Genomic DNA, 19,036 nt, shown 5'->3' on the forward strand with positions numbered 1-19,036 from the left:
GGGTTCTTAACCCGCACATGGCACAAAGCACAAGGACTGGCATAAGGAACCCAGTTCGAGCCCCCGGCTCCCCACCTGTAGGAGAGTCATTTCACAGGCGGTGAAGCAGGTCTGCAGGTGTCTATCTTTCTCTCCCCCTCTCTGTCTTCCCCTCATCTCTCCATTTCTCTCTGTCCTATCTAACGACGACGACGACATCAATAACAACAATAACTACAACAACAGTGAAAAACAACAAGGGCAACAAAAGGGAAAGTAAATATTTTAAAAAATTTAAATAAATAAAAATAATAATAAAAGTAAAATATTCCACTATGAGAGAGAGACAGTGTGTGTGTGTGTGTGTGTGTGTACTAGAGTATTCTTGCCAAAAACTAAAACAATGCTTTTACCATCTTCAAAGGCGCATGTAGAGATATATATGTAAATCATGAGGAAGGAAACAAAGTCACTTATAAAAGAGGAAACACAAAGTTCGCTCTCCTAATGATACAAAGCATATAAATGTGTAATAAGGCAGTAAGTCTGCTTATTAAGGAGCCAGAAGAAAAGTTTGGTTCATGATAATTGTGAGCAAACTGGGGGCACTGAGAATACACACGCCCTTTGGGAACCCACTTGAATCTACAGATCAGAAAGTCCTGGAGGCCCCACTCACTGTGGATAAAATTATTTTTAGCCATTGAGCAGATGATGCCTCGACTGCGCTGTGCCGGGGTGCTGACCCAGGTGCAGCTGGACGGAAGTGTGGGCATGACATCATGGGTCACCCTGCCAGCCTTGCAGTGCTCAACCGGGGACTTCTTGTACGAGAGAGAAATAAACACAGTGGTCTAAGCCACTGCTGTTTGGAGCTGTTAGTCATGGAAGAATTTAATCGTCTTTATTACAGAATCAGTTACCTACTGGTGTCTGGTTCCTTAGCGGAGAAAAAGGGAAGATCATCAGAACAAAGCTGTGCGGGAGAGGGGGCCGGGTGGTGGTGTACCAGCTTGAGCACACGTTACAGTGTGCAAGGACCCAAGTTTGAGCTCCCAGTCCCCACCTGCAGGAGGAAAGCTTCACAAGTGGTGAAGAAGGGATACAGGTGTCTCTCTGTCTCTCTCCCTCTCTACCTCCCCCCTATGTCTCAATTTCTGGCTGTCTCTGTCAAATAAATAAAGAAAGAAATTTTTTAAAAAAAAAAAATCCAAGTTGTGCAGGAGGCAAGCTTAGGTCTGAGTAGAGTGGAAAGCAGTGCAACTGTCACCGCAGGAAGAAGGAGGTCAAGTCGTTGGAGACACAGGCTGAAATGGCTGGGCAGGGACATGTTCTTTCATGAGTTTCCAGAAATAGAGATTGAGACAATTTAATTTTAAATGTCAAAGATGAATGAAGCTACACATCACAATGTTTTGTGTTATAGAAATCTTTGCAAGAGCCAGACGGTGGCACACCTGGTTGAACACACACATTCCCATGAGCAAGGACCCAGGTTCAAGCCGCTGTTCCCCACCTGCAGGGGCGAAGCTTCACCAGTGGTGAAGCAGAGCTTCAGATGTCTCTCTGTCTATCTCCCTCTCTGTCTCCCCTTCTCTTCCAGTTTCTGTCTCTATCAAATAAATAATAAAAAAGAAAGCTTTGAAAATTACATAAATACTCAACCTCAAGAGAACAGACTCACCACCTGTAATGTTCTTCTAAATGATTGTCAAGGGAAATAGATATAAGGTCAAATCAGTAAAATATGTTATCCTCATTATTACTGTGTTCTGTATTATATTGAGACCACAGAGTACAAAACAGTACCTACACTGTGACTGCAACTATACTGGGAAGAAAGTGCCAACTTGCTAATAAGATTTATGTGTTTATTGATGAGAGAGAACCAGAGCATCATTCTGGCACATGCAAAGGCAGGGGTCAAACTTGGGATCTCATGCCTGACGGTTCACTTGCTTTATCCACTGTTCCACTACCCAGCTCACATATACACATACAGACAGACATATGAAGATATGTATATATATCTTTATGATTTTTTACTTATTTATTCATTTGTTTTACTTATTTTTTCATATTTATTTTCCCTTTTGTTGCCCTTGTTTTTTATTGTTGTAGTTATTATTGTTATTGATGTCATCTTTTGTTAGATAGGACAGAGAGAAATGGAGAGAGGAGGGGAAGACACAGAAGGGGAGAGAAAGATAGACACCTGCTTCACCACCTGTGAAGCGACTCCCCTGCAGGTGGGGAGCCAGGGGTTCGAACTGGGATCCTTATGCCTCTCGCCATATGCAATTAACCCACTGCACTACCACCCGACTCCCTATCTTACTTATTTTAATAAGAGAAAGATACAGAGAGAGAGATAGAAAAAAGAGACAAAAATGCTAGTCAGTTCTGGCTGGTGGTGCTAGGGATTGAACCTAAGACCTCAGAGCCTCAGGCATGAAAGTCTTTTGCAGCACCACTTTGCTGTCTCGATAGATGGATGGATGGATGGATGGATGGATGGATGGATGGATGGATGGATGGATTGGATGGATTGGATGGATAGGTAGGTAGATAGATGATAGATAGATAGAGAGAGAGAGAGAGAGAGAGATAGGCAGGTAGATAGATGATAAACAGATAGACAGATATAGCTATCCCGCTAAATATTGTGGCAGCCAGGAAGATGACTCATCAGCTAGAAAGCTAGAGTGCAGGACCTACATACATGAGGTGCCAGGTCTGATCCCCAGCACTGCATATGCTGTAGTGTCCTAGTGTCTGTCTGTCTGTCTTTTTCCCTCTATCTCTCCCTCTCTCTCTCTTCCTCTCATAAAGTAATTTCTTAATTTTGTTTTGTTATCACTAAACACAGCTATTTCAACATGTCGTGTGAGGCTTGTCCCCTTGAGGAGTAAGATACCATGAACTTCACAAAGATGGAGAAACCCTGAACCATCACTGCCACCACAAGGCCGGTGCTCAGAGCCTCACAGTTGACTGTCCAGAGAATTCTACTGTGACAGGAGGAACGAGGAAGAACCTCCCTCACCTCAGCTGATTGTATTTCTTCTGCTGGCCAGTCTCACTAGGTGGTCCACCTGGCATGGTTGGGCATCACTCTTTAAATATTTATTTATAGGAGTCGGGCCATAGCGCGGGGTTAAGTGCAGGCAGCGCGAAGCACAAGGACCAGTGTAAGGATCCCAGTTCGAGCCCCCAGCTCCCCACCTGCAGGGGGATCACTTCTCAGGCAGTTAAGCAGGTCTGCAGGTGTCTATCTTTCTCTCCCCTTCTCTGTCTTCCTCTCCTCCCTCCATTTCTCTCTGTCCTATCCAACAACGATGACAACATCAATAACTACAACAACAATTAAAAAAAGAAAAATATATATTTATTTATTTGTCTATTGGGTAAAGACAGAGAAATCAAATGGGAAGGGAGAGGGAGAGAGACAGAGACATCTGGAGCCCTGCTTCACCACTCATGAAGCTTGAACTTGCATCCTCGCACACTTTAATATGAACATTGAACCAGGTGTGCCACCACCCAGCCCCGGGCCATCTCTCTTTAAAAATGCGCTGTGCCCACCTTGGATCTGGGCTTCTAGTGGATCCACAGCCCATCTCCAACAAAGCAGGTCTCCTAAGCAGGGTAGATGAGTTCTTTTGTTGGAGTACTTGTTTTGGTTTGAGTCTGAGGTCTCAGACACTCAAGGCCCGTCCTCTACTACTGAACCACAACCCAACCAGGAACAGAGTCATGAAGTCAAGGAATGAGAGGCCAGGGAGGTGCAGGAGCTAGAGCACAGGGCTGTAAAGCATCAAGAACCCAAATTTGACCCCTGGCATCACATGTGCCAGAATGGTGCCCTAGCTCTCCCTCTCTTTTCTCTCTCTCATATTAACAAATAATTTTTTAAAATCATGAAATACGGCAGAGGTAGATAGCATAATGGTTATGCAAAGAGACTTTCATGCCTGAGGCTCCAAAGTCCCAGGTTCAATCACCTGCACCACCATAAGCTAGAGCTCAGCAATGATCTGGTAAAAATTTTTTTTTAAAAGTATAAAAATAATTAATTAATTAATTAACTAATTAAAATAAATAAATAAAATCATGGAATAACAGGGACAGGCAGTGGTGTACCCAGTTGAGCACAAACGTTACTATGCTCAAGGACCCGGGTTCAAGCTGCCACCCCACTCCCCGATGCAGGGGGAAGCTTCACACAATGTGAAGCAGGGCTGCAGTGTCTCTCAGTCCTTCTCTAGCTCCTCCTCCCCTCTCAATTTTCCTCAGTCCAAACAAATATAAGAGAGAAGAAAGAAAAAAGAGAAAGAAAAATAAAAAGGCTGTTAGGAGCAGCAGTTTTGTCACGTAGGCACTGAGCCCCAGCAATAACCCCCTACCACCACCAAAAAAAAAAAAAAACAAAGAATGAAATAAGTAAAAACTCGTGGAGTGAGTAGCTGGGCAAACAGCTCAGCGGTAGCGAGAAGACCTGTCTCCCCGAGGCTCCCTGAGGCACCCAGGTCAGTCCCTGGTGCTGCGTGGACCAAGGCAGTGACCAGCTTCTCTCACTGTCACATGTGAAACTTTCTGTCATATGTTATAAAACTTTTATAGAAAATCATGGAATGTGGTCCGGGAGGTGGTACAGTGGATAAAGCATTGGATTCTTAACCATGAGGTCCCAAGTTCGATCCCCAGCAGCACATGTACCAGAGTGATATCTGGTTCTTTCTCTCATCCTATCTTTCTCATGATTAAATAATTATTTAAAAAAGAAAATCGTGGGGGCGGGGATAGATAGCATAATGGCTATGCAAAGAGATTCTCATGCCTGAGACTCTGACGTCCCAGGCTCAATCCCCTGCTCCACCATCAGCCAGAGCTGAACAGAGCTCTGGATTGAAACATGCAAGCAGATGAAATTGAGCCATCACTTATCACCACGCACAAACATCAACTCCAAGTGGATCAAGGACATGGGCTTTAGGCCAAAAACTATCAAACACATAGAAGAAAACATTGGCAGGACACTTCATGACCTATGCTTCAAAAAAAGCCTTCAGGATTCAAATCCAACAGCAAAGAAAATATAATAGAAAATAAACCAAACTGAAGAGCTTCTGCACAGGAAAGGGAACCACCACCCAAACAGAAAGACCCCCCACACAAGGCATGCGAGAAGATCTTTACATAACACATATCAGACAAAGGAATAATAGCCGAAATACATAAAAAAGCTCAGTATACTGAACACCAAAAATACAAGCAGCCCCATTAGAAAATGGGGCCAGGAGGGAAGGCAGTGGTGCACCTGGTTAAGTACACACATTCCAGTGCATAAGGACCCAGGTTCAAGCACCCAGTTCCCACTGCAGGGGCTTCATGAGTGGTGAAGCAGAGCTGCAGGTGTCTCTCTGTCTCTCAATCACCCCCCTCCTCTCAATTTCTCTCTGTCTCTATCCAGTAATAAATAATATTTTTAAAAAAGAAAGAAGGAAAAGAAAACAAAACAAAAGAAAATGGGGCCAGGACATGAACAGAGATTTCACCAAGGAAGAGACCTAGAGGGCCAACAGATATATGTGAAGGTGCTCAAAGTCATTAACCATCAGAAATGCAAATAAAGACAACAATGATATACCACTTTACACCTGTGACAATATCAGAAAAGACAGAAATGGCAAATGTTGGGAGTCGGGCAATAGCGCAGCTGGTTAAGCGCATGTGGCACAAAGCGCAAGGACCGGCCTAAGGGTCCGGGTTTGAGCCCCTGGCTCCCCACCTGCAGGGGAGTCACTTCACAGGTGGTGAAGAAAGTCTGCAAGTGTCTTTCTCTCCCCCTCTATGTCTTCCCCTCCTCTCTAGATTTCTCTCTGTCTATCCAACAATGACATCAAAAACAACAACAATAATAACTACAGAAATAAAATAACAAAGGCAACAAAAAGGAACAAATAAATATAAAAAAATCTTTTTTAAAAAATGAAATGACAAATGTTGAAGAGGATGTGGAGAAAAAACAACAACAAAAAAACAACAACAAAAAACAGGTTGTTTTCCCACAACAACCCTGGGTCCATGCTCCCAGAGGGATGGAGAATGGGAAAGCTATCAGGGGAGGGGACAGGATATGGAGATTGGGTGGTGGGAATTGTGTGGAGTTGTACCCCTCCTATCCTATGGTTCTGTTAATGTCTCCTTTCTTAAATAAGTAATTAAAAAAAGAAAGAAAGAAACAAGGACACTTCTTCATTGCTGGTGGGAGTGCAAAATGGTCCAGCTATTATGAAAAGCAATCTGGAGACTTATGTGGGGCCCTAGGAATAGACCTATGACCCAGCAGTTCCTCTCCTGGGGATTATCCAAAGGAGACAGAAGCACCTACTAGGAGAGACCTATGTACCTATGTTTATAGCAGCACAGTTTGTAATCACCACAAACTGGAAGCAACCAGATGTCCAACTTCAAATGAATGACTAAAAAATTGTGATATATATATAACAGAATACTACTCAGCTGTTAAAATGATGAAGCTGTCTCCTTTGCATCCTCTTAGATGAGACTTGAAGACATCATGTTGAGTGAGATAAGCAAAAAAAAAAAAAAAAAAAGGATGAATACCAGATTATCTTATTTATTAGTGGGACTTAATAAAGTGGGGACAGGGAGGGAGAGCACAAAGTGAAACACGGACAGGACATGGTGTATTGCACCAAAGCAAAGGACTCTGGGGTGGGAGGAGGAGGGAGGAGAGGAAGAAAACGTTGGGGGCCCATTACAAAACTGCATATGTCAATGACTACACTGTAAAGCATTAGCCCGCTCAACAAAAATAAATAAATAAATAATAAAAGGAAAGTAAATATATCAGGGCATGATCCTTCTCATGCCCTGAATGTCACACAGACATTTCTCTCAGAGGCCAGTGTGTCCACTTGAGTGAGTAACCAAGTTACATGTCACCCAGGTTACATATCACCCAGTCACCCTTCATCCTTGTATATGGGGACTATCTCCAATACACCCAGCCCCGATATAGGTGCTGGTCTCCATGGCAGAATAGTCTAATGGGAAACATACAGGAAGGAGGTCCTTATAATTCCCATGCTGTCTTCAAATTATAAAGAAGCTCTGTGGAGGGACATTGGAGGCAAAATAGCAGAGGCTTGGACCTTGCCAGGCAGACTGTACTGGGGCTAGTCCCAGTGTGAGAGATCACGGAGTAGGCCCATTTCAAACCAACCAGCCTAGCAACTCCTCTGAAGAAGTCTGTCCATGTGCATTCAAATACAACTGTGTGTAAAGGATGTGCTGATTCCTCTTTTTAAAAAAATATTTATTATTGGATAGAGACGAACAATTGAGAGAGGAAGGGGAGAGAGAGGGAGAGAGACAAAGAGACACCTGCAGCCCTGCTTCACCACTCACAAAGTTTTCCTTCTAGAGGTAGGGACCAGGGGCTTGAACCTGGGTCCTTGAACACTGTAATGTGAGTGCTTAACCAGGGGCACCACTGCCTGGCCTCTAATTCTTTAGGAGCAGCTAGCTGCCTTATTTTCCCATGGGCCTCTTGACATCCATGACACTGTCCACTCCTGGGCATGCGGTGGCCATTCTCTGGCTATATCCTGGCCCCTGTACCTCTCCTCCTCTGTCCCCTTCTTTCTCCTCACCTGAACACGGGCATTCTCCAGTGAGCCTCTGACCACTTTATTTTTTTTTTTTTTAATTTTTTACCAGAGCACGGCTCAGCTCTGGTTTATGGTGGTATGGGGGATTGAACCGGGGACTTTGGAACCTCAGGCTTGAGAGTCTCTTTGCTTTCTACCCCTGCCCTGACCGCTTTATTCTCCCCCCCCCCACCCCAGGTAATTGCCACCCACTTCCCTTGTCACCTTTGTGCTGATGATAATAATTTACAACCGCAGGTGTCCACACTGCACACGGGGTGCTATACTGAACAGTGATTTCATCCCAGCAGCAAAGCTGAGTAGACACTGTTATTATCCCCATTTCTACACAGGGAAAAACAGGCTGAGGAAGTTGAAGTAAATGCCCCAGGCCAGGCCACGAGGAAGGGGCAGATCCCTGTTTGAGCTAGAGTGTCCATTCTAGCTCGGAGCCTCAGCTGGTCATTCAGGCACCTTGCAGGCCCCATTCTGCCCCCCCCTCTCCTGGGCTTCCCAAGGGGCTGAGGTCACCCCCGCTGGCCTCTATACTTCCCAGACATCGGAAAATTGTCACGGACATGTCTGCACTGGTTGTTCAAAGGCAAAACACTCCCCAACTCTGCAGCCTGGCCCACTGCACCCTCCAGGAAATTCAGCCCCACTGCCCCATGGGGCTTCCAACCAGGAGCCAAGGGCTGGCTGGTGGGTGACTCTGGTGGGGACTTCATTCTGTTGCCCCTGGACTTCAAAGTGGTCAACAGAGCTTTGACATCCTTGGCCACTTCCTCCTTGCTCCACAAACTAGTTCCTGCCCCTGACTTCCTCGTTTCTGAGCCCACAGCTCTTTGGTTTACCTTATCCAGAGCTGCCTCAGGGGGCCACCTTCCCTCTCCCCTATTGCTCACCTCCAACTGGTGATCTAGTCCAGTGTATCTGCCTTCCTCCTCGCTCTCTTTTCTCCCTCCCTCTTCAAGCTTCCTCCCTCCTGCTTCTCTGTAGTGTCCACTGAGGACCCCTTCTCACCTGGCCTCTGTCAGATTCACCCTGCCTACGCCCTCCTCTAGCCTTGGAACCGGGCATTGAAGACCAAAGCCTGGGGCTGGGGAGAAAGAATGGTTATGTGAAAAGACTTTCATGTCTGAGGCACCAAAGGTCCCAGTTTCAGTCTCCAGCATACCTCTCTCTCTCTCCTTTTTAATGTCCTTTCCCTGCTTGTTGATCTTTTGCTCTTCCTAGTTTTCTATCAGACATTATAAATACCCAAGAAATGTGTCAATCTCTAAGACTTGAGTAGTTTATACATTTACAGTGTCTAATTGCCTGCCTTGGGATCAGGTGCTGTGAGTTGAATCTTGACCCCAGAATTGCACACAAGAAGTTTAATTCAGGCAGCCAGCTGGTTTCTACTTGTGTTTCCAGAGCTTGAAGCCTCGCTAGTCACAACCTCTCACCCTTGGGCTGCAGAAGGCAGTGCTGTCACTCAGTGCTAGCAACCTTGCCTTCCTGCTTATTTACAGAGAGAGTGAGAAGGACACCACAGCACAGAAGTTCCCTACAACTCGGTGGGGACCAGGCTCAAATTTGGGCCATGCGCATGGCAAGGCAGCACAGTATCCAAGTGAGCTACTTTGCTGGTCCTAACACTCCCTCTAACTCTGACCCTGGCAAAGGTGTAGGCAACTGTGCCAGTGCATAAAACCGGGTATTGTCATTTAAGTGAAGGGAGACCAGAGCTCTCTCTACTCTGCCCCTCAGCCCCATGCTGGTCACAGCCCCAATGGCAGCACCCCGCTCTCCCCAAGTCCTCTCCCCCCGCCCCCGGGGTTCACTGCGGCCGTCAGCCCCAGGGGCTGCACTCAGCTCACCCCAAGTCGCCCTCTCCCGCCCGGGACTTCCCCTAGGTGCCGGGGCTCTCTTCTGCAAGGAGGGTGACGCCAGACTCCGACGGGACACTCGGGGTACACGGGCCACCCCGGGCGCGCTGCAGGGGAGGAGGCGGGTCTGCCCCTCTGAGTCATCCCGAGGTCCGTCCCTGCCACCGCACGCACAGTGATCTGGATCCAGTCCGTGCCCTCCCCACCGCCGGGAATCCAGTATGCCTACCCGGGGGTCCCGCCCGCCACTCGCCACCCACCACTCACCCAGAAGTTTGCCTTGAACAGCGAGCGGGTCATGGCCGAACGCGGGGCGAGTCGACTGGGACAAGTTCTTGGTCACTGAGGCGGGACAGGCCCGCCTGGCCACGCCCCCTGTAAAACCACGCCCTCTGGACGATATCACGCCCCTGATGGTCACGCCCCCAAGAAGATCCCGCCCCGTAAGGCCACGCCCCGGGAAAAACACTCCTCCTGGAGACCACGCCCCTGGGACACCGCGCCCTCTCTGATCACGCCCCCTTCAGGAGACTTCCCAGCCACACCCCTGGGACCCAGGGGCCACCCAGACACCTGCCCTACTTGGCGGTGGCCAGGTCATCCTAGAGCCACCCAATCCCCCCCAACCCCACACCCTATTCCGCCTGAAGGCGTCGAGTTACAAGGAGCTGACCCCCTTCGGTACCCCTTGGAGAATTTTGTTCCATACTTCCAGAGGGATAAAGAATAGGGAAACTTCCAATGGAGAGGATGGGACACGGAACTCTGGTGGTGGGAATTGTATAGGATTGTATCCCTGTTATGTTACCATCTTGTTAATCATTAAATCAACAATAATAAAATCAAACTAATTAATTAAAAAGGAGTTGATACTGCCACTTTTCCCAATTCAACTCCTTTCCTGTCCACAAGCCCCCACCCCCAACAAAAGGGAGGTCAGGCCCCAAACAGTGCTGGGACACACACACACACACACACACACACTGGAGCAGAAGGTGGTCATGTGGTCCCAGGTCAACTACCTGAAGTCTGGAGAGGGGCCCATGTGTGTTACCTCCGAGTTCCTGACAGTCTGAGCTCGCAGTTCATGGTCACAGCTGGAAACATTCTAGACTTCACTCATTTCAGAACCAGTCTTCCAGTGGCTGAGTAGGCTGGCCCAGTCTCCCTTGGTAGAGTGAGGCAGTGACTACCATTGCTTTTCTACAGTTTGGGCAAGGTCCTGGAGTAACCCACAAGAGGGCTTATGATGATGCTCCCGATGGAAGTGACCAGTGATGGTAGAGAGAGGAATCTGTTAGAGGTCTAGGCCAATCATATTTATGTGGGAATCTCAGGATTCTCTAACTAGAACCCCAGATAATGGAGCCGCCTGGTAGTGACCAAAAAGGCCATCATTAAAGTATGCTGGCCTCTTGCCCTTATCCAATTTTTGTAGTCGTTACTTTATCTGATGAGCTTAGTCTTTCTTCCTGTTACTAAAGCATTAAGTATCATTTGTTGTATCCTCTTCATTCTTTTTTTGTTTTCAATGAGGTGCAGAGGAAGAAACCCAGGGTCTCCCACATACTAGAGGTGCCTCTGAGCTGCCTCCCTGATCCAATTTTTTTTAATATTTTATTTATTTATGAATGAGAAGGATAGGAGAGAGAGAAACAAACAGACATCACTCTGGTACGTGTGCTGCCGGGGACTGAACTCAGGACCTCATGCCTGAGAGACCAACATTTTATCCACTGCATCACCTCCCAGACCACACTGATCCAATTTTTATTCTATTATTTATAGGAAGAGAAAAACACCAAAGTACACTTCCACCATCCAAGGAACTCCTTTGGTGCTATTCATGGTATATCCACATAGTACAGAGGCTGAGACCCAGGGCCTCACATAGTTTTACCTGCCTAGTCATCTTCTCTTCCCAGATCACAGTAACACCCACACATGAATCAGAGCATCATTCTGGCATATGCAATAATGGGGGATCAAATTCAGGGATTTGTGCTTGAAAGGCCACTGCACCATCTCCCACACTACCAGATCACACTGTGTTCAAAGGAGAAAGAGCTTGGATAGGGGGGCCAGGCTTAGATAGGTTCACCTGGTTAGTAGTACACATTACAGTTTGCGAAGACCCAGGTTCAAGTCCCAGTCTCCACCTGTAGGAGAGAAACTTCAAGAGCAGTAAAACAGCACTGCAAGTGTCTTTCTCTATCCCCCTTCCCTCTCAATTTTTCTCACTAGCCTAAATAAACAAATGGTCTGGTGTTGGCTTAAGAAAAATATAAAAGAGGGGGTAGACAGCATAATTGTTATGCAAAGAGACTCTCATGCCTGAATCTCCAAAGTCCCAGGTTCAATCCCTTCACTACCATAAGCCCTAGCTGAGCAGTGCTCTGGTAAAATAAACAGACCTTAGGTACAAACTGTCCCTAAGTAGTGATCTTTGGGAGGTGAGAAGGTGGGGACAAAGAGCTTTGGTGGCTGCAGTATGGATCTATACCCTGTATTCTTCTTTTAATATTTTATTTCTTTTTTAAAAATATTTGTTTTCCCTTTTGTTGCCCTTTTTTATTGTTGTAGTTATTGTTGTTGATGTCGTCGTTGTTGGATAGGACAGAGAGAAATGGAGAGAGGAGGGGAAGACAGAGAGGGGGAGAGAAAGATAGACACCTGCAGACCTGCTTCACCACCTGTGAAGCGACTCCCCTGCAGGTGGGGAGCCGGGGCCTTGAACCGGGATCCTTACTCCGGTTTTTGCACTTTGTGCCATGTGCGCTTAAGCCGCTGCACTACCGCCTGATTCCCTAAATTTTTAACTTCTTTATCAGTGGATAGAGACAGAGAGAAATTGAGAGGGGAGGGGAAGATAGAGGGAAAAGACAGAGACACCTGCAGCCCTGCTTCCCCACTCATTACCCCTACAGGTGGGGATCAAGGGTTTGAACATTGTGCACTGTAATGTGTGCACTTAACCAGGTGCACCACTGCCTGGCCTGTAATACCTTGTAATCTTACAGTCTTGTAACCTACTGTTAATCACAAATTTAAAAAATGATGGGGGCAGGTGGAACTTGAATAGATCCCTGCAATTTTAAACAGGGCCAGGACCGGACTTGGGGGGCTAGAGGGCAAACTCCATCCTGGAGGAAAATCGTATGTCACAGAGCCAGAGACAAGGGCCGCAGCCACCCAGCCTACGCCGAAGGCACAAAGGCCAGCACAGGCTCTGACTCTGTCCAGACACAGTGAGTAGTTGCTCAGAGTCATTTGAAGAACTAAAAGTTCAGCCTAGCGGTACTCCCCCTACAAACACACACAGGCATGTGTGCACGCCCAAGCACACACACACACACACACACACACACACACCCTGCACCACGGTGATGAAAACACACACACACACACCCTGCACCACTGTGATAAAAACACACACACACACACACACCCTGCACCACTGTGATGAAACACACCCACAGAGTCACCCTAACCAGGAAGACGAGCTGTGGTTTCCAGCCCTGGGTCACTCTGAGGGCATCACTCATTGTTAGGGGCCGCCCATCTTTGGAAAGTAGAGATTGGCAGGAGGGCACTATGGCAGCACTGCCAGCACCACTAGAGCTGCAGGGTTGGCTGAGCTGTGGGAAGAGCAAGACAGGAAGCTAACCCAGGAAAAGAGTATTAACCTTGTCTGGGGAGTTTTCAGTATTTGGGGCAAGTATTTTAAATACGCTTCTAGTTATCTAAATGCCACTTATGAATTTAATACACATTAACATGTATTTTTAAGTCTTAAAACATTTTTGTTGGTATGTTGTGCTTGATTTTTCAGAACTTACACCCCAAAGATCTGACTTGTATTTATTATTTATTTATTGGACAGAGACAGCCAGAAATTGAGAGGGAAGGGGGTAATAGGGAGAGAGAGACAGAGAGAGACACCTGCAGGCCTGCTTCACCACTAGCAAAGCTTTCCCCTTGCAGATAGGTACCAGGGTCTCAAACCCAAGACCTTGCGCACTGTAACATGTGCACTCAACAAGGTAAACCACCACCCAGCCCTAGATCTGACTTTTAATTCTCTTCCACCATCTGGTGGCAAGATTGCAAATTGCAAATGCCAGGAAACCATAAACCCTAGTTAACCCTTAGACAGCCCTGCTTTAGAGGTTTTCCAGTTTCTATATATGGAGAGAGAGACAGAGACTCCAGAGCACTGCTCAGCTTTAGTTTATTGTGGTGCTGGGGACCGAACTAGAGACCTTAGAGCCTCAGGTATGAAAGGTTTTTTGCAGAACCACTATGTTGTCTCCCCAGCATCAATCTTTTTATTTTATTAATGGTTTAATATTGATTTATAAAATTGTATGATAATAGGGGTATAATTCCATACAGTTCCTACCACCAGAGTTCTGTGTCCCATCCCCTCCACTGGAAACTGCAGTTCTCCCAAGGTCACCGTTATGGGCTGATTCTGTAACTATCTATATCTATGTATTCATATGTCTCCCCTTTTTAACTTCCTTATTGGGTTTTTAAAAAATTTTTTATATTTATTTTCCTTTTTGTTGCCCTTGTTTTGTTGTTGTGGTTATTGTTGTTGTTACTGATGTCATCATTGTTGGATAGGACAGATTGAAATGGAGAGAGGAAGACAGAGGGGGAGAGAAAGATAGACACCTGCAGACCTGCTTCACCGCCTGTGAAGTGACTACCCTGCTGGTGGGGAGCCGGGGGCTCGAACCGGGATCCCTACGTGGATCCTTGTGCTTCCCGCCATGTGCGCTTAACCCACTGCGCTACCACTCGACTCCCAGGGATTAATGTTTTACATTTGAGAGTAAATACAAGTTTGTACATGCAGAACATTTCTCAGTTTTCTACCTAATACAACCCCCACTTGGTCCTCTGTCATCCTTTTATACTTGTACTCTCGACCCCACCCACCAGTCTTCGACTTTGGTGTAATACATCAATTCCAACCCCCCTTTTTTCCAATGGTCCTGCTTTCACTTCCTTTCTAGATCATCCCTACACCTATTACCACTGCCAAGTGTCCTTTTTTCTTCTCTCTCAGATAAATGAATCCAGACCTGGCTTCCTGTTTCCAGATTCACATCCCTTTCAGTGATGTTATAAAAAGATTCTTGGTGATAAAACACTTCAAGTATGGTGGGATGAGGGTACAGGTCCGTCTAGTTTACTTCCCCTATCATTTACCCTTCTAGGATTATGGACCAAAATTCTTTGTGGGGTGCAGAAGATGGAAGGTCTGGCTTTTGTAATTGCTTCTCCACTGGACATGGACATTGGCAGGTGGATCCACACCCCTAGCCTGTTTCTATCTTTCCCTAGTGGGGTAGGGCTCTGGAGAGGCAGAGTTCCAGGACACAGTGGTGAGGTTTTCTGCACAGGGAAGTCAGGATGAAATCATGGTAGCATCTGCAACTTGGTGGCTGAAAGGCAGTAAGATATAAAGCAGGACAAAATGATTAATAAATAGGAACCACAGAATAGAAATAGACCCAGTAGAATTAGGAACGTTAAGGTAGAAGGAACCTCGTAAGTCTATTTTAGGAATGTTCCTAGTAGCCAAAGTCTAGAACCCTGGATGATGGGGTGGCCTGAGAGTGACCAAAAAGGTCTTTCCAGTCTGCACCACAGCTTCCTCCCTGCTGTTGGCCACTTCTCCATCCTGCCAACCCGACCTCACAGGCTACCTGAAATGCAGTTCCTTCTGCTTAGGCTCCATGCCATTACTTCCCCACCACTCCAGACCACTGTCTTCTCATTTCTTCAATTTCTAGAACTTGTCTTGATCACACAAACTAGCCCTCAATAATATATTACTTATGTCTCTAAGGTTCTCCCCTAGTTTCTGATCCTCTTTGCTGTCTTATCATTCCGGGAAGAATGCAAAACAGCTTTTATATTTTATTATTGGATAGACAGAAAGAGGGGAAGAGGAAGACAGAGATGGAAAGAGACAGACACCTGCAGCCCTGCTTCACTACTCATGAAGCTTCCCCCCTGCAGGTGGGGACCGGGGGCCTGAACCTGAGTCCTTGCACACTGTAGTATGTGCTTAGCTAGGCATGCCACTGCCTGGTCCCAAGATATCTTACGATAAAGGGTGGTGTCCCCACATGCATGTTAGTTAACATGAAGCTAGCTAGTCTGATCACCTTCACCAATGTCAATTTTCAGTTCAGCCCCATCCTTCCCTTACTGGAAGCTAGAACATATCTGGTAGGGTTACTGACCCAGTGAAGTAACCAAGGGAAGGACCCCAGACTTGGACAAACGCACCAGAGGGCAAGTCAACTACTGGCTCTGCAGTGTCTGTGTTTAGACAACTGTACCTATTATGGCCTACGTTCAAGGCTCAGCACATTGGAGGACTGGGGGTGGGTGGAGTGGCCAGCTGAGCTATGTATGGTGTCTCACCCCGTTTGTGTGAAATTGAAAGGATGGAAATGCTAGCCAAGAAGCTGTGAAGTTGCAGGTCCAGCACAGACCCCTATACCAACAGCAAAAGGGGAAAGAGGTTGAGACCCTTCACTGTGGTTATAAACTCAGGATATGAGACACAACAGAATAGAAGAGCAAGAGACCACAAAGAGAAATAGCCAACCTGAGGTTCTGAAGTCCTAGGTTCAGTCCCCCACACCACCATAAGCCACCTGAACAGGGTTCTGGTAAAAGGTAAAAAAGAAAAAAGGAAAGATTGATCCCAGAAGAGGCTGAAATGCCAGAGACCATTATATTGGGTTTGTCCTACGTCTAAAAGTGAGGCTTGCTGGCCCCCACAGCACTGAAGGAAGCTTCAGTGCTGTTCTCTGCCTCTTTTTTTTTTTAAAGGTGAATTTTTCTTTCCTTTCTGTTGCCCTTGTTTTTGTTGTAGTTACTACTGTTATTGATGTTGTCATTGTTGGATAGGACAGAGAGAAAAAGAGGAAGACAGAGGGGGAGAGAAAAATAAGACAACTGCAGACCTGCTTCACTGTGAAATGACTCTCCTGCAGATGGAGAGCTAGAGGCTCAAACCAGGATCCTTACATGGGTTCTTGCACTTTGTGCCACGTGCATTTAATCCGCAGTGCTACCACCTGACTCCGTCTATCTTAAGATACAAATGCAAAGGTCAGGTGGAAACAGCATGTTGGTCCTGCAAAATGGCTTTCCTGCCTGGGACTCTGAAATCATGTTCAACCACCAGAGCTCCAACTAAATATAAAAGGAATCATCTGAGAGAACTCCAGGTGGCCAAGGATGAAACAGTAACAAAAGCAACAGAACATTGGATGAAGGCCCGAAGATCCAGACTGGATCTGCAGGATTCAAACTCATACTTGACACTGGACATGCAAGGGGGTAGAGTGTGACTCCCCTCCCCAAGAAGTGGGTTCCCCCCTCCCCGACAAAAAGCACAATGGCCCCTCCCTTCAGTGACATTGCTGAACCTCGGAAAGCTAGAAATGTTATACCAATTAGTGGGAGCAGCACTCCCAGATAGGAGCCTCTTCAACTAGTATAGAAGGATGTTGCTTTCCCAGCCTTCCATGAGGATCAAGAATCCCAACACTCTACCGTGTGCTGCAGCCAAGTTGAATCACTGTGGCACTAATAAACTCCATTCCCTGTGCAAGGTGTTGATTGGTCCCTTAGCATCTTTGGCCAGCTTCCTTTGTCCAAGTCTGACCTGTAATGTGTTGAAGTGAAAGCAAAAGTCCACAGGACACAATGTGGTTGCCTACAGTAGAGCTCGTGACCTAAAGCACAGGGCCGAGTTTAACATCCGGCATCTCATGTGCCAGATTCTTTCCTTTGCCTCCCCTTGGTTCAGATATTTTTATACACCTCACCAGAGAAGACAGAAACAGGCTGGGGGTATGGATCCACCAGCCAACGCCCATGTCCAGCGGAGAAGCAATTACAGAAATCAAGAGCTTCCACCTTCTGTACCCCTGATTTTGGGTCCATGCTCCCAAAGGGATAAATAGGGAAGCTTCCAATGGAAGGGATGGGACATGGAACTCTGGTGGTGGGAACTGAGCCCCTTACCCCACAATCTTATCACTATATAATCACTAATAAAAATATTTTAATGTAAATTAATTCATGATGTGTACTGATGAGGTCAAGAATTATAAGGTGTCAAATGGTGGTCTCACATTACAATGTTAAAGGGCCCAGGTTCAAGCCCTTGCAGGAAGGAAAGCTTCATGAGTAAAGCAGGGCTGCAGGTCTCTTTCCCTATCTCCGCTTCCCCTCTCAGTTTCTATGTATAAATTGTGATGTAGGTGCTTCTCCTCCATCTCGTTTTTAAAAATTTTTTAAAATATTTATTTTCCATTTTGTTGCCCTTATTTTTTTATTGTTGTTGTAGTCATTGTTGAATAGGACAGAAAGAAATGGAGAGAGGAAGGAAAGACAGAGAGGGGAAGAGAAAGACAAGACACCTACAGGCCTGCTTCACAGCGTATAAAGCAACTCCCCTGCAGTTGGGGAGCTGGGGGCTTGAACTGGGATCCTTATGCTGGTCCTCGTGCTTCACACCACATGTGCTTAACCTGCTGCACTACCACCCGACTCCCCATCTCCCCCCTTAAGTTTCTCTCTACTACTATAAACACAAATGAACAGTAGTTTTTAATATAAATCAATGCACTGGTCCTGAGGCACCTTATCTACTTGTTTTCACTGACAAATCATTTTTATTCAATAACTTTTTAATTGAAGTGATGCTGAGTTTCTGGCATGCACCAAAGAAAATCAGTTTACATTCCACATTTTATGTATGAATCACCATTTTATAACTTCCCATGTTATAGTCTGGTCAAAAATCATTAGATCTTTGGGCCAAAGAGATAGGTCAGCACTAGAACACTTAACTTGGCTCTTGGTCTCTTTCATGGAAATAAAGGATTGGCTGGGGACACAGCATAGTGGTTCTGCAAAACTATCCCTGAGGTTCTGATCCTACTCTAAAACAAAAAAGCTTAAAATAAATAATAATTGTGTGAGAGCTGTCGAGATAGCTCATGGGGAAGGGGATCTGCTTTGTATACACCCAGATTCAGGCCTAGACCCACTGCCCTAGGGAAGCTTTGGTGCTATGGTCTTTCTTCCTGTTTCTATCAGTCTGCAATGAAAACAAAGCCTATGATAAACAATACTAAAATAGGGGTGGGGCAGTGGTGCACCTGGCTAAGCATATACATTACAGAGTGCAAGGACGCAGGTTCAAGCCCCTGGTCCCTACCCATAGAGGGAAAGCTTCATGAGTGATGAAGCAGAGCTACAGGTGTTTCGTGTCTCTCTCCCTATCTTCCCCTCCCCTCTTGATTTCTGTCTCTATTCAGTAACAAGTATTTGAGGAAATAAACCAGTAAACTATGGGGAATTAGTCACAATTTAAATTAACCTTTATAGGTCTTAAGCACATGCTTTTACCTCTTAAGCACTTTTTTTTTGCCTCCAGGGTTATTGCTGGGGCTCAAA

The sequence above is a fragment of the Erinaceus europaeus genome, unplaced genomic scaffold (genome assembly GCF_950295315.1).
Source record: "Erinaceus europaeus unplaced genomic scaffold, mEriEur2.1 scaffold_1079, whole genome shotgun sequence".
NCBI lineage: Eukaryota > Metazoa > Chordata > Mammalia > Eulipotyphla > Erinaceidae > Erinaceus > Erinaceus europaeus.